Source organism: Camelus dromedarius, chromosome 5, assembly GCF_036321535.1.
Source record: "Camelus dromedarius isolate mCamDro1 chromosome 5, mCamDro1.pat, whole genome shotgun sequence".
NCBI classification, from domain to species: Eukaryota; Metazoa; Chordata; class Mammalia; order Artiodactyla; family Camelidae; genus Camelus; species Camelus dromedarius.
In genome coordinates, this window is record NC_087440.1 from 76547360 (window position 1) to 76571634 (window position 24275).

Below are 24275 nucleotides of genomic sequence, written 5' to 3' on the forward strand. Positions count from 1 at the left end.
TTTAAATGTGTTATCCCATTTGGCTCTTGCTTTTTTTACCGAATTTTTATAGATTTTCAAGAATAGATTCATATGTTGTTTTCTCTCAGGATCATTTCCAGAGGCTCTAATTTTTCCTGCTGTTATTATTTTTTTTTAAATAATTTTCACCACTTTTAGTCTGAGGAGGGTCAGCAAATGGAGAGACAGGGAGAGAGAGATCAGAAAGGAGAGCGAAAACAAGAATTTTCTTAAGATGTCTCTCTAATTTCAGCTCTCTTTACCAAGCTACATATTAGGATGTAGGAAATGAACAAAAAATATTTTCAAATATTTAAGTCAATTTGCAATTCTTTATCTTGGTAAGACAGAGATAACCTTGAATTGAGAATAAGACCACATTAGCTTTATTGCTAGCTGGCCCTGTTAATTTGGACAAATCTCTTAATACTTACTTGCTTCCTTATGCACAAAATTACATTAATTAAATCTGAATTACATGCCATACAGAGCTGTTACAGAACTAAAGGAATAATGTAAACATAATATATAAATGCGGATTGACACACACATCTTGTATTGAAGTAGAATTTATAAAAAGAAGAAATGTATCTGCATGGTTTCCACATGTATTTACTGCGCAGCCATTATTTTAGGCAGACAGGCTTCAGTGGTTAAAAAAAAAAAAAAAAAAACCCAAGTCTCCTAGAATTTATTTTCAATTAGTGGAGATAGAAAATAAATAAATAAATATATAAATGCAATTTAATTATACATTTACATGAAAAAATATTCTGTTTAATTCCATGTCAGACTTTATTATAAGCTGAAATGAGAATAAAAATTCAAATTAACACAGTTCTATAATAATAATATCTTCACCTTGGAGAAATGTATACAGGAAGGGGTGTTTTCTTAGAAATACATATCTGAATACTATAGTATTTGGGGGTTCGTAGTTTAATTAACCACTTTTATTTATGTTGGTCTGTTGCAATAATGTGTTGTCTTATACATAATTCCAGCCTATCTACAACTCATAAAATGTATTAGGTTCCAACAGTGCTAAGACCTTCCTTGGCACAAGTGAAATGATTTCAGAGCCTGCCTGGAGAAAGTCTTGCCCCCTTATGACTGATGAGATGTTAAAACACCTCTCATAGCAGACACTCTGATAGAATGATGCCAGTGTAAAATGACGGATGGCAGCCTTTACCGGTAAGAAGGTTTTGATAAAAGAGAAGACGGAAGGAAGCTTAGAGATGACGCACATTTACATAGTCAGAGCCATAGGATGAATCCAATGAAGAGGTAAGGAGGCAGTAATGGTAATCTCTGTGTATGTTTATACATAATATCGTGGAGGTAAATATTTATTCAATAAAGAAATATTGAGCTCTCACTCTGTGTCCCTCACTCTACTTGGGCTGATAATTCAAGACGAATCGGGCATGGGTTATGCCTGCAGGTTTCCTACAGTCAATTACAGAGAGGCCATCATGGAAATCCTCCTGTATTCCATGCTGCTCTAGTGTCTTCACAGCACTGTCCCCAAAGGGAAGAAGCTAATTCCTAGCAGGTGGATAGGAAAGGCAACAAAAAGTAAGCAAGTTGAGCTGATTTTGAAAGAGGAGATGTTCACCTGAAAGATATGATGGGATGTGGAGTGATGACGGTGGTCGGGGGTGTACACAAAGTTTTCCAGACAGACAGCAGGATTAAGGATTTTGAACACATACGCACAAGTACTTGCCTGAAAGGAGAATTTAGGAAGCACTTTTACTCTTAGGTTTGCAAGATTCTACGAGAACATATTTTTATTATGCTGCTCTACAAAATACTGCAATTATTCTTCTGTAGTGTCTGATTGTTTTATTTTTTTCAATCTACACATATGGAAGAGAGAACTGTAATTTTAGATACAGGTATGTCAAATAAGCTTTGAAGAAGTTCTTTAAAAAGTGTTTTAAAAACTCAGAGTGAAAATTTACACACCTTTTAGCACTATTAATATTATCCAACGAATTATGGGAAAATAACACTATTTAGCCAAGAGTTTGGAAATTATTTGAAATTGCATTTCCCCAATCTTAGGATGTTTTGCATTAGATAACACTAAAATATTATTGAAAGCTGTCATAGGTTAGCATTAGAGAACAGATGCCCAGAATATAAATTCTAACACCAGGAATCTCTTTGGTGTTCTAAAAGACAGAAGAACACACAAAAAAAGATGTAAAAGTTTTACAGCATCTGGAGAATATTTTATAACTATTCTTTGGACCACTATTACACAAACTCCAACATATGCTCCAGAAAATCTTGTCTATAGGTTTTTGAAATACATAAAAAACCTTGACAGGACTTGATTCTCACTATTAAAAATAGAGAAATACCCTTGCCCACTTAACACCCAGTTGCTATTTTTATAGCCAGCTGGTTCAGCAAAGATGGAAGAGTCCTGTATGCACCAGGGATCTGTCGGCAAATAGGTGGGTGTTTAGTTCTGAGTAAAGTCTGCCAAGCTTGCAAAATATCCCTCTATGAAATTATGAGTGAATACTTGTCAGACTTTAGTCTGTGTCTTTTCCTAGATAATATTTTTTAAAAAGTAATCTTCCATATGTAAGAATTTGGCTCTGAAAGAAAGTTTATTCTCTATTCACCATTTGCTCACCTACCAGAAAGGCATGCCTTTCTCCATTAAGAAAAAAATTCAGCCACACAAATTAAGTGCAGCCCACTTGCCAGTTCCAAAGGTATAAGTGTGGGCTATGAGCAGGGCAGGAAGGAACCGTGGAAAATAAAAGGACTCTGGAGGCTCACGCCCAAAGAAGTTTTCAGTCACACTTTAAAATTAAGTGTCTCAAATCAGGATTTAATTTACAGTTTAAGATTTAATAACACAGTCATTGCATGTTAATTAAACAGCAATGGATCATTTACCAACGTGTTTAATGAGGTGTAACAACTATTGCGTATAAAACATACCGACATTATTATTACATTGCCATTAAACTTCAATAAATCTGTTTGAATAATTATTGGTATTTAAGTACTATAAAGTCGCTAACATAACTAGGCATACCTATTTATATTCAATAAAACAGGAATTTTATTGTAGGAATAATTAAATTCCCAGGACCACATTCCTACCCTTGGATGACAAAGTTCCTATTGGCAACAGTGGGAGTCTCAGCTCCAGGAAAATGAAGAATTCAGGAGAGGAGAATTCAGCCCACACAGAAGGAACTATCCTCATCATTAGTTGCAGAGTCTCACCTTTCTTTAGGGACCAAGCTCACCTTTAATTTAATTAATACGTAGAATTGGAAGAGCATTCCCTCCGTTATTCTTTTGACTGGAGGATCATAAATCCCTACACCACCTCCCTTGTGCTCACACAGTGTAAATTGGAGAGCCCTGTCTAAGACGGTGACTCGCCCAAAGGTGCAGAAAAGCAGTAATTTTTATGTTGGGAGGCTTTGGTAAGCTAGCAAGGAGCAGAAGGCTCTGCTGACTGAAATAAACATGGGTCATGGCCCGTTTGGCCTGTGTGTTGCTAGGCTGCCCGTAAGATGAGGAAGGTGTGATGCCATCAAGAACTGATCTACTCTGAAGAATAAAGTGAAATGTGCTGTCAGATGCAATCTCAAAAGGCCTGTGGGTGAAGAGAGCAAAAGCGGGATTTAGCAAGACTGTGGGAGTGTGGAGCTCCATGTGATGGGATAATCTATAGTCCCCATGACTTGAAAAATTCATATCCTTAATGTCTAATTTTTGGCTGATAGTTTATAAATGTAGCACCTTCCCCATTTATCCAGAATTTTTATTACATTTTGCCAGAAAGTTAGTAGATCAGTGTGGTATCTAGTTTGAAGGTGACATTTTATAGAAAGCAGATAGTATGTACTGGAGATAAAGGCAGGGTTAGGAATTCAGCTGAAGCTGGAAATTGGAACTAAATGCTTTAAGGGTACGTATGCATGGACACCCAAAGAGCACCATCAATGGTGGTTTGGGTGCCCCTGCCCTTTCATGTAAATTTTAAGATGGCCTTGTGAAGCCTGAAGATTTGTGGAACCCTGGCAGCTGACACTTGATATACAAATAGGCAACACACATATTTGTCATTTCAGTAGAGATCAACAAGGGTAAGATACAAATTGTCACCAAGTTGGAGAAGTATGTATTACACAAATAAAATGATAGAGAGGGGGGAAAAAAGGTCAGAGTCAGTAAAGACTAGTGGTTGCCAGTGGTTACAGGGGAGGTTGAGCTGAATAAATGGAGCACAGAGGATTGTTAGGGCAGTGGAACTGCTCTGTGTGATCCTATCACGGTGGATGCATGTCATTATACATCTGTCCAAACCCATAGAATGTACATCACCAGGAACGACTCCTAATGTAAACTGTGGACCTTGAGTGATAGTGATGTGTCAATGTAGGTTCACCAATTGTAATAAATGTACCACTCTTGCTAGGGCATGTTGATAACGTGGGAGGCTATGCATATGTGGGGGAGGTGGGAAATGGGACGTATCTGTACTCGTCACTCAGTTTTGCTGTGAACCTAAAACTGCTCTAAAAAATGTGGTCTATTTACATAAAAAGATCAGTGTCTACTGAAGTGCTAATTATGTGCAGCAAAAGTTTCATGGAGAGGAAATTTGAAAAGTGGGAATATCAGTGAAGAATGGAGAGGCTTTATAGAGTAGAGAGTTGAATTATGCCATAAAGAGCAGAAATTGAGTAAGGAGAGGTGAATAGACCTAGACCAAGGACTTCAAGACAGAAAAAGAAAATGTAAGATGGTGTGTGAAAACATGTCTTAGCGTAGTATAAATCACACCAGTTAGAAAATGTGATTGTTTTGTAAACAGATAAAAATTCCAAGTGTTTTTATTAGGGTAGATACAATGGGGTCAAGATTAAATGTCTTGTCATTGAGCAAACTGGGTTTAGATTTGCTCCCAAAAGGAACACCAGGCAACTGATGAGTTCTGAGACAAGTAATACCATGTCAACAAATGACCTCCTGTCTCTCTCATTGTTCTTTTTCAAAGGGTGGGTAATAATTCATGAAGACTCCAACAGTAATTTGAGTAAATTATTATATCATCTTCACTTCCTTGTTATGGCTCATTAGTTTCTGCAAACAGATCAGTATACAACTTACCTCCAATTTGCTTATGTGGATTCCTTCTCACAGAATGTCCTTGCTACTTTGCAAACTTTGTGATAACCTACTCATCATTCAGAAGCAGCTGTGTGTGGCCTTCTTCAGGAAACCTTTGATGATTCAGGGGTCCTGTGTAGACTCGTTAGACTGGGGAGCTGCCTCTCCTTTAAGTTTCCTATAAACCTGCACTAACTGTTCCCATGGCGCCTGCAAATGTGGTTACATGCCACGATTTATAGTCTTCTTCCGGTTCGGCCGAAGACTTTGATAACAGATACATTTTACTCATCTGCTATTATATTTTTATTTAAGTTTTCCCAGCTTTATTGAGATATAATTGACTTAAGACTGTGTAAGGGTTTTTTTGTTTTGTTTTGTTTTGGGGGGGCGGTAATTTGGTGTATGTATTTATTTATTTATTTAATGGAGGTGCTGGGGATTGAACCCAGGACCTTATGCATGCTGAGCCCAAGCTCTACCAGTGAGCTATACCCTCCCCCTGGATTGTGTAAGTTTAAGGTTTGCAAGGTGTTGATTTGATATGCTTACATTTTGCAAAATGATGACTACCACTGTGTTAGTAATGCATCATGCCCACACAAGTACCTTTTTTTGTGATTAGAACATTTAAGGTCTATTCTCTTAGCAACGTTTAAGTATATAATACATACTATTAACTATAGTCATCATGCTTTACATTAGATCTCGGGACTTTTATAACTAGAAGTCTGTACTCTTTCACTAACCTCTCCCCTTCTTCCTGACCTCCAGCCTTTGGTGAGCACCTTTCTACTCACTGTTTCTATCAGTTTGCCTTTTTTAGATTCCATCTATGCATGATATAGTGTGATATTTGTCTTTCTGTGTCTGACTTGTTTCACTTAGCATAATGCCCTCAAGGTCCATTCATATTGTTGTAAATGACAAGACGTCCTTCTTTCTCATGGCTCAATAATATTTTGTGTATATGTAAATAATATCATATACATCCACACTAAATTTCCATTACACACACACACACACACACACACACAGATATATATATATATATATATATCTCTCACATATCCTTTATCCATTCCTCTATTAATGGACCCTTATGTTGTTTCCATATCTTGGCTATTGTGAATAACGCTGCAGTGAACATGGGAGTGCAGGTATCACCTCACACATTTTAGGATGACTGCCATCAAATGACAAGAGATATGACAAGTGTTGGCAAGGATGTAGAGACAAGGGAACTCTTTTGCACTGTTAGAGGGAATATAAATAGGTATAGTCACTGTGGAAAACAGTCTGGAGGCTCCTCAAAATATTAATAGTAGAACTCCCATATGATCCAGCGGTCTCACTTCTGGGTATATAACCAAAAGAAGTGAAAACAGTATTTATTAATATATTTTTCATCTTTTAATCTTTTTAATTAGACCTTTAGATGCATGGGTGTTGGTCAATCATAATCTTGACATCCTTTCCTCATCTGGTTCACCTTCCAGTTCTGAGTCTTAACAGAGGGCTGGAATATAAACCACAGAGGGTGTATTCCATGAATTTAAGCTCTCTGGGCGAATGCGTACCCTGTCAAGCAGAATTTCAAGATAACCTCCATGACCTTTGCTCCCTGGTGTTACTCCCATATTGATTTTAATTTTTATGCCAAGGGGAATTATTCTAGTGGACCTAATCTAGTCACATGAGTCTGTTACCAGTGGAGCTTTCTCCCACTGATGGCAAAAGAGGAAGCCAGAGAGATTTCAAGAGTGAGATGGACTCAGACACTCTGCTTCTGGTTTGAAGATGGAGAAAGTCTCATGGAAAGGAATATGGGTCGGTCTCTGGGAGAAGAGAGTGGTCCACAGCCAGCAGCCCACAGTGCATTGGGGATCTCGACTTACAGCTACAGGGAAATAGATTCTCTCAAAACTCTGAATGAGCTTGAAAGTGAATTCTTCTCCGGAGCCTTTCAATCAGAGCCTGGTCTAGAGGGTGTCTCAATTTGGCTGTGTAAGGAGCTGATCAGAGACCCCAGCCAATCCCACACAGTATCTGACTTACCGAACTGCGAGAGAATGCGTGAGTGTTGTTTTGAAGCTTCTATGTCTGTGGTAATTTGTTACACAGCAATAGAAAATGAACATGCACAAAAAACCACTTTTTCCTTTTCCTTTTACAACAATGCCACAAGTAATGTACTATGGGCACACTATTAATAAATTGATATAAATAAATAAGACAGCTATTATTATGGCCTATGAAGAACTGAGCTTTCCATGATTGCAGGAATTAACTTCTGATTTATGGGAAGTGTCGGATTTTAAAAGGTAGTTGTATTCTTGCTTCAAGAATGGTATTAGCAGAGAGTGATTTTATCCTGGTTCAGGCTGGACTACATCTATCCTTCTGAGATAAGAGATCCTTCTTTCTTAACAGGGAATAAAATTTTTAGCACTGACATGTGCCTGACTGGAGGAACAAATAAAGACAGAGGATCTTATGTGGCAGATATCAGAAGTCAGATCAGGTGTACATTATCAAAAATCAGGGCACCAAACTATGAAAGTAACAGGCACAGGCTGGCAGAAATTAGGTGGTCAAAGCTTAAGAGTTTATAGGAACTAAAATGAAGGATGTTAAAGGAGAACATTTCCTATCCTCCAGAAAGTTTAACAAAAATCTTTGATCCATCTTTCCCAGACGTCCCCAAAAGGCAAGCATTGAGCTTGCATTAAACTCAAAGTTTTCTTTAAGCCTAGTTAGGCAAGGAATTGAAAAAGGAGCTGCTAAGAGTTTGGGGTTTCAGGAATCATAGCGGTGTCTATCATAAGTGAATAGAGAAGAAAAAAAACAGAGAAATGGTAAAGATGGGATTTATGACAGGAGAGAAGTATGACAAAGATGGATATTCAGATTGTACAGAGTAAATTCCTTATCTAGTTTGAAGAGACATGGACCACCATCCACAGAGGGTGAGATGCATAGAGCCATCAAACATCCGAAGTACTGGAAGTACTGTTTGGGGAAGCTACTCTGTCTACCTCAGACAGGTCAGCCAGAGATATTTTTGGATAATATAGAGCCTTGAAATGAAATCAAACTTCAGAGGAGGGAAATACTCCTTTGGTCACAAAATGCCTGTATTGTTTTTTCACACATACCTGGTGGGGGCAGGAGAGAAGAGGAGGGCGGGGAGGAGGAGAAGGAGAGAAACAGGGGGAGGGAGAGGGAAAGAGAAACAAACCATGCTAATTAGAGCAGTAGTAGACTTTCATCGTGTGAGAAGTTTGTTTTCTTTGGAAGAAAATGAATACTTGCTGCATAGAGGTGTTAACACAGGAGGAAAAGAGCCTTGGTTATGGTTCGTGAATAAAATGAACTGCATTTTGAGCTGTCATTCCCTATTTCACAGGACTGGAATCCAAACCGATGTGTAGCCCCTTGGCTTAGACAAAGCCCTATTAACATCAGGCTAAAGCAAAGACAGCTAAACGTAAAAACTATACAAAGTACAAGGATGTAAAAACCCCTTTCTTATGAGGGGGTGAACTGCCGTTTCATGAAGGAGGAGGATGAGGACATCAAATCAGAGAGCGGGTGGGAGCATTGCTTTACAGAAGAATTATGAGAGAATTCAAATGTCATTAGGATTGTGGCTCATATATGCTCTGAAGAGTTACTCTGCTCTAAACACATTTGGTGGCAGGTAGCATTTACAAAGAGAAAGCTGAGCAACTAAAACCAGGCTCAAAAAGATTTCTACTTCCCAGGACAAAAACAAAACAAAACAAAACAAACAAAAAAACAAAAAAACAAAACAAAGAGATGAATAGAGCTGCAGGGAGTGGCAGCTAGGAGTCCAGCTCCTGAGGAGTAACAGGAATGAAAATTGCTAAAAGGAGGTGGAGACTAGCCGCCATTAAGCTATAGAGGAACTCTGGGGGAATTAGAAAAAGTTCTCCCCGTAGGTGTAAGTTTGGTTGGAGGATGGGGGTTGGTAGTCTTTTACGAGGTGAAAAAAATTATTTTCTCTAGGTAGCTACAGGGCTTGAAGGTTTTGTTCCATTCCCCAAATGTATGACCATTAAAGGTGTTCATGGTGGCCTGGCTGGGGGAAAAATGCACTGTAACACCTGTCTTGGGGTTCAGGTTTATGTGGGGACACAGGATTAAAGAGGAGAAGAACAGAGACACAACTTGTTAATCAGGACCTGAGCAAAGCTGCCTGCTGCCTCTGGACTGGCCCGTCCCCATGTCCAATGTCCGCTTGAGGGCAGGAACCACAACCTGTTATTATGACAGTTCTACACGGAGGACCCAGGGGCAGGGCTCAGACAACCACCAATGTCCTAGTCAAGGAGCAGTAAGCCAGAGGAAGACAGATAATCGACAATGGAACTAATAAGCCTTCTATAAAATATGTTGGCAAATTTAATAAATTACTGACTTAAAAAAAGAAAAGAAAGACTATTATGTGTGGCTTAAAATAAAGGTGAATTTCAACATCAAGCCAAAAGGCCACAACTGTGGAGGAGGAGTGACCAATAGTTAATGCTGGCTAAGTTCCTAGTGGGTTGAAAATTTAACGTCAGCCAGTAGAAAAGTTGGAAATGTAGTTTGAAGTTTCTCTACAAGCAGAGTTAAAGGAAGGGGGAAAATAGAAAACCTTGTGAATTCAGGCATTGACCAAGTGAAGGATGGAAATGATGGGAAGATATTGAATCATAAGGATTGTTATTTCAGTCAGATTCATGAGTGTTTTGCTGTGCTAAAATGTGACCTCCAAACCCAGGTAGCTTGGGACTTTAAAGGTGGGTTTTTTTCTCCCATTATATGTCTGCCATGGGCTGAGCTTGGATTGTCTCCATGTAATCTTCACTCTGGGACTCAGAGTGATGGAAGAGCTTCTATCTTCTATCGAGTCTTGCGACAGGGAAAGAAGAGATCGTGGCCAATCACACTGTGGTCCACAGTGCTTCTGCTCAGAGATCATGGCTGTTACTTTCACTCAGATTTCACTGGGGAAACCAAGGCACTCGGTGAGACTGATGCTAGTGGAACTAGAGAGTATAATCTCGAAGGAAGATGCACCAAGGGGAGGAACACTGCAAGAAGAGGTAGCTGTGATTTAAAAATTGTTATACTGGTCAAGAGAAAACACACAATATTACAATGTAAATGAGTCAAAGTATAGCAACAAGCACAATAAAAGTAACCAGATGAAAATCTAGTCAAAAATAGGATTTTAAAATCTTGTTAAAAATCATGGAACTATAGCCACTTAAAAAAAAATCCTAAGACAAAAGGAGGCAGAAAGTCTAATCAAATAACACATATCAAGAAATTACCAAATGAAAGCTGCTGTAGTAGAAGTAATAACAGATAAAAAATAATTTATCAGTAAATTTTAATAGAAATAAAGTCACTAAAGAAAATACTTATGAAGAATACATAAAAATCACCAACTTCTTAAAATAGCACCCAAAGTAATAAAATACCTAGGAATAAATCTAACCAAGGAGGTGAAAGAATTATACACAGAAAACTTAAACCATTGATGATGGAAATTAAAGAAGACTTTAAAAAATGGAAAGATACCCCATGCTCTTGGATTGGAGGAATCAATATTGTTAAAATGGTCACACTTCCCAAGGCAATCTACAGATTTAATGCAATCCCTATCAAATTACACAGGACATATTTCACAGAACTAGAACAAACCATAATAAAATTTATATGGAACCATCAAAGACCTAGAATCACCAAAGCATTACTGAAGAAAAAGAGAGAGGCTGGAGGAATAACTCTCCCAGACTTCAGACAATACTATAGAGCTACAGTCATCAAGACAGCATGGTATTGGTACAAAAACAGACATATAGACCAATGGAACAGAATAGAGAGCCCAGAAATGAACCCACAAACTTTTGGTCAACTCATCTTCAACAAAGGAGGCAAGAATATACAATGGAATAAAGACAGCCTTTTCAGCAAATGATGTTGGGAAAACTGGACAGCAGCATGTAAAGCAATGAAGCTACAACACTCCCTTATACCATACACAAAAATAAACTCAAAATGGATCAAAGACTTAAACATAAGACAAGATACAATAAACCTCCTAGAAGAAAATATAGGCAAAACATTATCTGACATACATCTCAAAAATGTTCTCCTAGAACACTCTACTCAAGCAATAGAAATGAAAGCAAGAATAAACAAATGGGACCTAATGAAACTGAAAAGCTTCTGCACAACAAAGGAAACCATAAGTAAAACAAAATGACAACCTACAGAATGGGGGAAAATTTTTGCAAATGAAACCGTCAAAGGTTTGATCTCCAGAATATATAAGCAGCTCATATGACTTAATAAGAAGCAACCAAACAACCCAACCCAAAAATGGGCAGAAGACCTAAACAAGCAATTCTCCAAGGAAGAAATACAAATGATCAAAAGGCACATGAAAAAATGCTCAATATCACTAATTATCAGAAAAAATGCAAATCAAAACTACAATGAGGTATGACCTCACACCAGTCAGAATGACCATCATTCAAAAATCCACAAATGACAAATGCTGGAGATGCTGTGGAGAAAAGTGAACCCTCCTACACTGCTGGTGGGAATGCAGTTTGGTGCAGCCACTGTGGAAAACAGTATGGAGATTCCTCAAAAGACTAGGAATGGACTGTATGACCCAGGAATCCCGCTCCTTGTCATATATCCAGAAGGAACCCTACTTCAGGATGACACCTGCACCCCAATGTTTGTAGCAGCACTATTTACAATAGCCAAGACATGGAGACAGCCTAAATGTCCATCAACAGATGACTGGATAAAGAAGAGGTGGTATATTGATACAATGGAATACTATTCAGCCATAAAAACCGACAACATAATGCCATTTGCAGCAACATGGATTTTCCTGGAGAATGTCATTCTAAGTGAAGTAAGCCAGAAAGAGAAAGAAAAATACCATATGAGATCGCTCATGTGTGGAATCTAAAAAACAAACAAACAAACAAAGCATAAATACAAAACAGAAACACTCATAGACATAGAATAGAAATTTGTGGTTGCCAAGGGGGCAGAGGGTGGGAAGGGATAGATGGGATTTCAAAATTGTAGAATAGATAAACAAGATTATACTGTATAGCACAGGGACATATACACAAGCTCTTATGGTAGCTCACAGAGAAAAAAATGTGACAATGAATATATATATGTTCACGTATAACTGAAAAATTTTGCTTTACACTGGAATTTGACACAACATTGTAAAATGATTATAAATCAATAAAAAATGTTAAAAAAAAAAACCCACCAACTTCTGCACCTAAAAGCAGAGCTTCAAAAATACAAGTTAAAAAAAAGTCAAAGCAGTAAGTGGAAACCAACAGAATTTGCAAACGTAGATTTCAGTCTCTCTCAGAAGCTGATGATTGCACGAAAATTTGGTACAATAAGTAAAATTAAAAACATTTGCTTACATACATGTAGATAAATGTCTACATAGATTTAAATAACCCTCCACCTAACCAATTAGATTATTCAGTCAAAGATACATTGAAATTTATAAACACTGGCCCCAAACTAAACCAAAGTGAAAATCCAAGTAAATTTCAAAGAACATTATAACAATATAATATGATCTCGAACCTCAGTATGATTAAATTGAGGAACAAATGTTAAAAGTTTGTAAATCTATCTATAAATAAATATATAAATTAAATATATTAGAATTAATTGTAAATAACAATGGTTGCATAGCAAAAGAAAAAAAGATGAGTAAAGTGATCTTTGGGGCAAATGTTTGAAGAGAAGATTTACAGGAAAAGACAAAGTCTTAAAAAATGAGATCTCTTTTCACATGCATTCATTCGTCTAAGAGCCCTATAATTCCAGGTATTAGAGTCCTGGGGCAAGGGAGCCCTCGTCCGTGGATAATGGGACTGTAACTTAGCGTCACCCCCAACACCCCACAATCCGGATATAAAGCCGTGAGAACCTCTTACACAGTCACCCAGCCAGACGTCTGAAATAATGTTCTCTTCAGGATTATCCGAAATAATAAAAAAGTCACAAAGAAAACAGAATGCCTTCTAACTGAGGAATTTAGAAATATTATGAAATGCTCATGAAGTATTTATGCTAATCAGCAATTGAAATTAATGAACTAGAGCTACATGAACCGAGTGTAGAAAATTATGGAACCATGTGCAGTGAAAATACACACGTTGTGGAATAATAAGCACTACAGTGTGGGAACATCTATAAAAATGACTAAATTATGCAAGCAGGATTGTTGATTGTACATACGCATTCATGGATTAAAACACAACAAATTAATAGCAGTTACATTTTTCACGACTAGGGGAGGGGATGTGTTTAGGGAATTATACTGAGATGGCTACAACTATACACAGAAATTTTGTTTCCTATAAAGTTAAAATAAAAATATTTTAAGCAAATATAAGAACATATTAAGGTTATTAACCTGGTTGGAGGGCACATGGTGGGTTCTCATCTTAGTCTCTTGGATTTTCTGTAGGAGTAAAGTATCTCATGGTTAAGATGAAGAAAAATGACTAAAGACATACTGGAAGATGAAGAGAAGGGTAAACTCGGAGGCCATGGCCCTGGTGCCCCTTATGCGTTCTGACCAAGTGATCATAACCGCCTGTCCTCTGTCCTCTGTCATGGCTGAATCAAACTTGAGTCACACTTCTCTCCTCCACACAGGCCCCCAGGTTTCTCTCTTTCCCCCAGTCTGAGAAAACACTAAAGTGCAGACATCTCTGAGCCCTTCACAGCTCATCATGAGAACTGGCAGCCCACAGCGAGAAACATCTTCTATCTGTCCACTCACCAACTCATTTGCCCTGTTTCTCCTTTAAATTCCTGCTAGCCCTGCTTACCCCTCCCTATAAAAGCTGTTTTCTTTTTGATTTTGAGATACTTGCGGATCCTGAGATTAGAGAGTTCCCTCTATTCCACTAGTCTTTGAATGAATTCTCTACTTATCTAAATCTGGCTTTGTTTTTATTTGACATTTTTAAGGGAACCAGGAAATTGGATGTGGTAGCAAGCCCTGGTACATGGACTTGGCCTTGCTTTAGGATGCTTACTACTTAAATGATCATTCAGGTTACTTTTATGGAAGCAAAGTGCAGTCATTTTTAAAAACCATGTGAATAGATTACAGACATGAAAAGCTATTTTTTTTCTTCATTGTTTCTTCCAAGATAAGACAACCATACATTCTGGTGTGTCTGGGACAGTTACACTACAATACTTGACACCTCTGGTGGATCAGTTAACCCTTGTTAATTAATTGTAACCACCTCTCACTCTTACTTTCAAAGGGGCCCTAGTTTTGATGACAAATTATGCAGTCAACTTAAAGGTATTTAGATGTTAGATGTTTAGATCTGAGCAGATTCTACAACCTACAAAATAATTTTCAAGGTAAAAAATTAAAAACAAAAGACCGGAAAAAAAAAAACAAAGTCAAGCTTGCAGGGAGGGTATAGCTCAGTGATAGAGTGTGTACTTAGCATGCTCGAGGTCTTGGGTTCAATTCCCAGTACCTCCATTAAAACAAACAAACAAACAAACAGACAGACAGACAGACAAACTACCCTCCCCCACATACAACAAACAAAACAAACAAACAAAAAAAAGAGAAAAAAAAACAACTCAGGCTTATAGAGGACAAATTGGTGGTTGCCGGAGAGAGGTAGTGGTTGGGTAAAATGGATGAAGCGAGTCAAAAGGTACAAACTTCCAGTTATAAACTAAATAAGTCCTGGGGATGTAATACACAGCGTGGAGACTATAGTTAATAATACTGTATTGCATGTTTGAAAGTTGCTAAGGGAGTAGATCTTAAAAGTTCTGATCACAAGAGATGATGAGAAGAATTTTAACTACGTTGGTAATGGATGTTAACTAGACTTACTGTGGCAACCACCTTGCAATATATACGAATATCAAATCATTACATTGTACATCTGAAACTGATATAATGTTATACGTCAACTATACCACAATAAAGAATAAAAGTAAGTAAATATAAACAATGCAGAAGACAGCTCTAATGCAGTGCCTGCCTCCTCTCCTGTCTTCAACTGTAGCTTGGAAATTCCCCAGGGGTAAAGGCTAGGGTGCTCTCTCTCACTTCCCCTCCCTTTTATTTCTGCTGTGTTGGAGTAAGAAAGAAGAGGGAAAACTGGCCAAGGTCAAGTACTAGTCAACGCTTTTGTCATCTGCTTTTGGCTGTGGTTGTTTCTTTGGGTGAGACTTACCTGGCATGGAAGTCTAGTCCAGCTCCCTTGTCAGCCCCTAGGGTATGTTCTTCATGGATTCTCTGCTTGGACAGGACAGGACAGTGCCACCAAGACACAGTTTCTTGAAGTGAAAAATGCCTTCTGGTTAGAGATCTTTAAATGGCGGTTGAGGGGCAGGGGTAGCAGAACAGTTTAATCACCTCCGAATAATTCTTGAAGAGGTTTTCAAGTCCCCAGGTACCACTCTCTGTAGTTTGGAGGATACTGGAAACTTGTCTGCCTTCCTATTTCACTTCAGGGAAACAGGTGCTGTCCACCTGAACATCCTGATACCAGCCATGACTGGGTGTCAGACCGAGACAGAGAAGCTGGTTCAGGACCACCTGCTAGATCCTGCAGCCATCATGGTGTTGAGGTTTGCCTGGCACAGCCTCTGTGGGCGACCAGGTGGTGGAACTGACCGATCAACTGCTAGTCTAGCAAACAGGAGGCTCTGACTCTACTCCTGTCCCGATATGGAGGAATAGCCTCTCTTTCAGAAGAGGAAGAAGGGCCCATGCAGAGCTTAAAAATGTAAACTCAAAAATCTGTCTAGATGTTAATTAAAAGCAAGTTTTAGTTTACCTGTCTTTTTGGTTTTTTAAAAATGCTTTTATGACTCTTCACTAATGTAAATAGAAGAGAGCTGACTTTCTTCAGTTTCTCAGATAAGCACACATCTGAATAAAATGAATAGTTATTTGGTTAGCTATTTGGACAGGAAATGCCCATTTGTTTTATTGGGTAAATGACTTGGGAGAATACATGGTAATCTTTACTATCCCACCAGCTAGCAAGAAAAAGTCACCCTTAACGTCTGGCGATCTCTGCTGTGTTTGGAGTCAGCTGTGGGAAAAATACATTGGGCAAAGGTAATGCGTTCCTTTTATCTCCATGCAATGACTCTTCTTGGTGGGTTCTGATTCTTAAGGGCCAAAGAGACCTGACTGGAGGGTACTGGCATCTTACTTGGTAGTTTAACTTTCTTTCTAAAATTACAAAAAGAACAAAATAGTGCAATAAAAGTGTAGAGTTAATATCCCTAGATATATAGAAAGTGTGTGACTACCCCAGCTGATAAGTATGATTTTGATCCTGTTGATAATTTGTTTTTAAACTAGAATCTATTGACTAATCATGGTTTTAATACTCATCTTTAATCAAAATATATCAATTAATGATAATCAGTCATTTTAATAAATATATATATAACTATATATATATAACTATATATATATACATGTAGTTTTCAGGAAACTGACCATAAACATACCATGTAAGAACCTAAACACTGTGCAGAGATAGAGCATGCTTATTGTTTGCTAAAAGATTAAATCATCATCTTAAATTTCATTGCTCAATTATATATCCACTATAAAGAGTAATAATGTCAATGGGATTTTTCTGATCCTGGTAAAAATATGTATTTGAATAAATGAAAATATTTCTTAACATCAAGAGAGGTTTTGAAATATGTATGTTTTAATGCTATCCTACATTCTCCGACAGAAAATTTCATTCTATATTTTTCCATAATAAAAGTAATATTTAAATGAATCATAACCAATATTAAACATATATACTCATGCATTTATAGATTCATGTATACTGTATATGCAAATGAATACAGGAATAAACTCGAGTGCATTTAAAAGTGTACTTTTATAGGGGTGAGGGTAAGCTCAGTGGTAGAGTGCATGCCCCGCATGCACAAAGTCCTGGGTTCAATCCCCAGGACCTCCATTAAAAATAAATACATAAACTTCATTACCCCCCCAAAAAAAGAAAAAAAAATGTATTTTTATAGAAAATCTTAACACTGCTCCTTGAGTTTAAATGAAGGACCTTCTTTTGAGAATGGTGCGCTTTGTGGACTTTCAGGAAAAAATCATTCCCAACACTATACAACGCGATACTTAGGACAGTAACGATAACGGAGAACAGATGCAGAAATTCTGTGTGGAAGAAGCATGGGAGGGTGAGCATGTTCAGCCTTCTCATTTGTGTGATAAGTAGCTGTTTGAACTGTCTTTTTTGGACAGTGCTTTAGATTGTTGTAAAGTAAGGGCAGATGGAAGTAAGTGGCTGGATTTCTTCCATTTCCCCAACCACAGCATAGACCGTTGGAAGGCTAGTGCGCCCTGCATCTCCTCCGGACGCTGCAATCACCCAGGCGAAGATTAGTATTCAGCACCCGTTCCGCCGCGGCGGCGGCTGCAGTGCCTACACTTAGAAATGCCTGGGTTTATCCTCATTTATTAATTACTTAATCGATAAGCTCTGTACATGGTGACCATGATTATCGCAGAAGGTCACGGGAGTAAAGGAGAGTGAGGTCCCCGGGCGATGAGGCCCGGGCACACGTCCATTCATCTCAAGCGACATGACAAGGCGCTGTTTTTTATTTCTGCCTTGAATTTCAAATTAACAGTCAGCTGAAAAGACTCTGTTGAAGAATGAATCCGTAATAAAGGGATTTACTTCTCTTCCCTGCCCGTTGTTTCGTTGCTGCCATTGATATTGATTAATGGGATATGCATACCTTAAGGGAACCCTGCTGCTCTGAGTGTCTTCTCCCCGGTGTGTGTCAGGATCATGTTAATGACTTGCATTTCTCAACACTCAGGAGCCAATCAAGTGTTTTAGAAACTGTGTGTTTTATGTAGAGGAAAGTCAAGAAAGCAGAGTGAAAAACAATGCATCTGTGTGTTCCCACTTGTGGAAAAATAATTCGAGGTGCACTGTTTTTCACTCTGCTGTCTGATTTTCTCTATATAGAACACAAACTGAAATGCTTGATTCTTTTTAAATGTTGACAAATGCAGGATAGATAGATAGATAGATAGATAGATAGATAGATAGATGGATTTGGATTATATTGCTTATATTCTAAAAGGTTACACAGGGATCATTCATTATCATCATTACTAGTTTCTGCTGTTTTATTTGGTTCATTTTTAGATAGCTTTTTGATGTATAATTTACATATACTAAAATGTATGAATTTCAGGGCACAATTTTATGAATGTTGTCAGTCTACCACAATTTGAGTGTGGGATCAAACCACCAAAATCATGACATAGAGCTAAACTATTCAATACAGTAGCAATCAGGTACATGTGGTGATTGAGCATTGGAAATACTAGTTTAACACAAAGAATAACATTGTAGATGTATTGGGTAACATAAAATATATGCTGTTATCAAAGTTAATAATACTTTTTTCTTTTACTTTTTGAAGTATGCCTACTAGAATTTTTAAAATCACTATGTGGCTTGTATTTTATTCCCCCTCACAAAGCATAGAATGGAACGTTTTCATCAACACCAAAGTTTCCTCACACTGCGTTTCATTGACTCCTCCTTACCCCATCCTCACTCCCTGACAACCACAAATTTATTCACTGTATCTAGTTTTGACTTTTCTCATATGATTGTTTGCAATTTATATATCTTGTAGTCTAAACTATGTATTTTAATCCATTTTTAGAATTGCAAGATTCTTTATCTTTCTTTATTTAGCAAATATTTTCTACCGTTCTATGACTTGTCTGTTTTACCTTAAAGAGTCAACATTTTGATTTTCATGAATTTTAATCTATCTTTTTGTGGCTTATCATTTTATTAGTCTAAGAAAACAAATATATTTTCTATGATTTCATTAAGAACTTTTATACTCTGTGCTTTTACAATTAAGACTTCACACATTATTGAAAACTCAGTTGATCAAATATACGTAGGTCACTTTTGATTCTCTCTTGATTACCGTGGTTTAGAGTTAAAGTCAGGTATTTAAAGTCTTCCAATTTTATTCGTATTTTCAAAACTGTGTTTGGCTAGTACAGTGATCTACACTTCCATAAAATTTTAGCATAAGCTGGTAAGTTTTAATGGAAGTTCTTACTAGAATCTGCACTGAGTTTCTAGATCAGTGGTGAGAACTAACATTTTAACAATGTGCAGTGCAACTATCCCTGCCATCTAAACTCAGAACATTCCCTCCCACCGAAAAAAAAAAAAAAAAATCCTGTACTTGTAGTCAGTCATCCAGTCCCTCTAACGGTAACCCATAACAGTCGCTAATTTACTTTATGTCTCCATGGATTCGCATATTCTAGACTTTTTTTTAATACCTGGAATCTTGGCATATTATTTAAAAAGTTCATCCATGTGGATGCATATATGACTATCTTATTATTGTTTCAGCTGACTAATGTTCCATTGCATGGATGTACCACATTTTATTTATCCATCAATCAATTGATGGACATTTGGATGGTTTCATATTTTTGGTTATGATGTATAATGCTGATATGAACCTTCACATACAACTTTTTGTGTAGACATGTATGTTTAACTCTTAAGTATATGCTTATCAGTAGACTTGCTGGGTCACGTGGTAACTCAATCTTCAACTTTCTGAGGAGCTGCCAACCTGATGTCCAAAGTAGATGTGCCATTTTGTAGCCCCCTCCCCCCAGCTATGTCTGATAGTTCTGATTTCTCTAAGTCCTCCCAACATTTGTTGTTGTTTGTCATTTATTACAACCATTTTAGAGAAGGCAAAATAATATTTCATTGTGATTTTGATTCTTGTTTGACTAATGAGTAATGATATTGAGAATCTTTTCGTGGACCTGTGGGCTGTTAATTTTTTTCCCAGTGTTGTTATAGTTTTAACAAAGGAATGGCATTTAGAAGGACCTTCCTCCATCAACACTTCTCATTGCACCTTAGCATTATTTTCTAGTTTTCAGCATATAGGTCTTCATTTTTTTTAAACTTATTTTTAAGCATTTTATAATTTTGATGCTGTATTTTAATTCTATTATATTTGACACTATAATAAATTGTTTCTAATTCCAGTTTCCAATTGTGCATTGCTGCTACATAGAAAACGCATTATGCTTTTGTGTATGAATCTTATATCCTGTGACCTAAATTATATCCTGTGATCTAAATTTATTTACTAATTTTAGAAGGATTTTTATAGATAGGCTTTTAAAACTCACTATCATATCATCTGCAGAGAATAGCAGTTTTACTTTATCTTTTAAAATCCATATGATTTTTATTTCTTTTTCTTGCCTCATTTTATTGGCCAGGACCTCCAGTTGTAATAGTGAATTAAGTGGACATATTTCCTGTTCCAAATATTAGGGGAAAAGAATTCAGTCTTACCACTGAGTCTGATGTCAGCTCTATATTTTTTAAAGATGTCTTTGATAGGTTGAGGAAATTACTTCCTCTTCCAAGTTTTCTGAGAGTTTTATTAGAAACGTGTGTCCAATTTTGTTAAATGCGCTTTTTCTTTTTGCGTCTTTTGAGATGATTATGAAGGTTTGCTGATTGATTTTGTTTTCCTGGATATGTATTGTATATTCTAGGTTCTTTGTAGGTCTGAGTACTTTTGAATGGATCCAGATGTCAATTTGAACTAGATGGATGTTGGATTTTGTCATAGAACTTTAAATATTATAATCTTTAATTTGTACACAGTGAAGTGACTTGGAATTAGTTTGATATTTTTGAATTTTTTTAAATAAACCTTTTCCAGGATGGGTCCAGAGAAACTTGTATTTACTAAAGTGATGCCCTGTGTCTTACGTGTTCTCTCTACTCTGCTTCCCAGGCCAGTGTGAATTGTTCTACCATTTTCCGATGATTCTTTCCCCAGTTTCAGGTAGTTGAATTTCACACATGCAACTGATCAATATTCGGCCATAGCTTTAAGGATCTCCCTCTCTCTCTCTCTCTCTCTCCATTCAACTTTCTCTTCTCTGATGCCCTGCTCTGCAAATTCTAGCTGTTCTTGGGCTCTCTGACCTTTGGTCTTTTCCCCTCCGCTCAGATAGTTTGTGGTGTTCTGTTTAGTCTCCCATTCCACTCTTTGGTCTAGAAAATGGAGTCTAAGCAATAAACTGGGGAAATTGTTATGTTCACTTTGATATTTTTCCCTTTCTCAGAGGTCACAGTCATACATTATGTCTGTCCATATCTGAAAACTGTCGTTTATATGTTTTGCTATTTTATAATATATGAGTGTAAATCTAGTCTCTGTCTTCCACAGCCAAGTGGGATAAATGTCTTTGATTGTGCTTTTAACCATCTTTTTCTAAATGATGTGACTCAGATTTACTTTATGGTTATGAAATTCCTGTACCCTAAAAAGATTAACAGTAATATTTACCCCAAATTCTCAAGTTGATTTTAAATTACGTCTGACTTTCAAGAACTGTGTAACACGTCATCTAAAGTAAAGGTGATGGAGCAAAAAGTGGGTTGAAAATGAGGGTTATGTTAGCCAAGGAAAACTGGATGCTAAATTTCTTGAAAGCTTTGATGACATTGCTGAAGAAGTCAGGAACTAAAAATAGAAGTTTAGCTGATGATTTAGGAAAAGAAATTGAGAAGGCTGAATGAAAACACTTAAACAGAAATTCAGGAAAAATTAATAAAAGGATTAACAGGGATAAATAACCTAGTTCAAGAAATATGTTTAAAATTGTTGCTTTTATTCTGCACAGCAAAGGATACCATAAGTAAAACAAAATGACAACCTACAGAATGGGGGAAAATTTTTGCAAGTGAAACTGACAAAGGCTTGATCTCCAGAATATATAAGCAGCTTATACGACTTAATAAGAAAAAAACAACCCAATCCAAAAATGGGCAGAAGACCTAAACAATCAATTCTCCAAGGAAGAAATACAAATGATCAAAAGGCACATGAAAAAATGCTCAATATCACTAATTTTCAGAGAAATGCAAATCAAAACTATGATGAGATATCACCTCACACCAGTCAGAATGGCCATCATTCAAAAGTCCACAAATGACAAATGCTGGAGATGCTGTGGAGAAAAGTGAACCCTCCTACGCTGCTGGGGGTAATGCAGTTTGGTGCAGCCACTGTGGAAACAGTATGGAGATTCCTCAAAAGACTAGGAATAGACTTACCATATGACCCTGGAATCCCACTCCAGGGCACACATCCAGAAGGAACACTACTTCAAAAAGACACCTGCAACCCAGTGTTCGCAGAAGCACTATTTACAATAGCCAAGATATGGAAATAGCCTAAATGTCCATCAACAGATGACTGGATAAAAAAGAGGTGGTATATTGATACAATGGAATACTATTCAGCCATAAAAACTGACAATACAATGCCATTTGCAGCAACATGGATGTTCCTGGAGAATGTCATTCTAAGTGAAGTAAGCCAGAAAGAGAAAGAAAAATACCATATGAGACCACTCATATGTGGAATCTAAAAAAAAAAAAAAAAAAAAAAGAACATAAATACAAAACAGAAACAGACTCATAGACATAGAATACAAACTTGTGGTTGCCAAGGGGGCAGGGGGTGGGAAGGGACAGACTGGGATTTCAAAATTTGTAGATACTGACAGGCATATGTGAGAATAGATAAACAAGATTATACTGTATAGCACAGGGAAATATAAAGAAGGTCTTGTGGTAGCTCACAGTGAAAAAAAAAATGTGACAATGAATATATGTATGTTCATGCATAATTGAACAATTGTGCTCTACACTGGAATTTGACACAACATTGTAAAATGACTATAACTCAATAAAAAATGTTAAAAAATCATAAATAAAGAAAATTGTTGCCTTTAAATATTGCAGAAACTTCAACAGTTAAAACTTTTGAAATGTATCCATTTAGAAATATAAAGATGATGCATAACTCTGCAAAAATGCAAATGAATAAATGAAGTAGTTACTATATCCCGTCTTTGTGGAATTGTGTTTATCTGGATTGAACCTTTAATATACACCTGTCAATGCAAATAGGAGACTAGCGTTGACTATAAATATTTAAATGGTATCTGCTTTCTGAGACAGAGTGAACAATTTACATTGCAGCGTTATGGACATTCCTTATTTAGGAAGTGCAAGGTGAAGATGAAAGGGTGTGTTTCAGAAGGAAAGCAAATTCACCTCCTAGGGCAACGTCTGCTACTGTCCTGTGATGTGTTGTACGCGGATGTTATCTACAGTTTTTGGTATTCCCTGTTGTTGAAGCATGGACACATTTCTTTATTTCCTCATCTCATCACACATTTCATCTCCAAGTTTTCACCATGCTTTAATTACTTATTGGAAAAGAGTCAATACCATAGGAAGCTGATTTCACAGTTTTAGGAAAATAAAGTAGAAAATACAGTACTCTGCACTGCACAGCAGGACAATTTGAGATTTTTAGATTTCTATTTCTTCCGAAATTGCACCATTCAATGCAGAAAAGTAGCTTAAGTACAAGGCTTAATGCTATCAATGCAAGAAGTGCTTAGCAAATACTTGTTGAGTTGAATATTCAACTAGAGGCAATGGTATACAGTGAATTAGGTTCAGGGTTAGAAGACAGTTTGATTCCAACTGCAGTTGTAAGTTGATGGGGGACTTGAAAAGTTAACTTGTCTACACCATAGTGGTTTTTTGCTTTTATTTATGTTTTGTCTCCAGTATAAAGAAACTGACTTGAATCACCTCTAAGATTTTATTTACATCATTGTAGGAATTCAAGAATCGGCACCTTTTACGTGTCTAAACATTTTTATGTGTCAGCAGGCATCCCTTTAAAACAGGACAAGTCTCTTGCCCCAACCACACCTACAAAGACTACTTCTCTTAGAAATTTTTGAAAGTCTTTGAAGGTTATTTCTTTGCAATCCGCAGTTTTCCCCCCTTGCCCGTTCCGACTCTCCATGCCGAGGTGTCAATGCTGTCGTGTGTTTGACCTAAAATTTCACCGGTGAT

At 37.1% G+C, this 24275-nt stretch overlaps 1 long non-coding RNA gene across 1 annotated transcript in view; it reads left to right on the forward strand.

Annotated features, from left to right (window-relative positions):
- The window catches only part of LOC135321413 (uncharacterized), a 159973-nt gene extending 137846 nt beyond the window's left edge, over nucleotides 1-22127 (forward strand). The window contains exon 3 of the long non-coding RNA XR_010381159.1: nucleotides 22016-22127. This is a non-coding gene — a long non-coding RNA (uncharacterized LOC135321413). The remainder of the gene's footprint in view (nucleotides 1-22015) is intronic.
- The last annotated feature ends 2148 nt before the right edge of the window (nucleotides 22128-24275 follow it).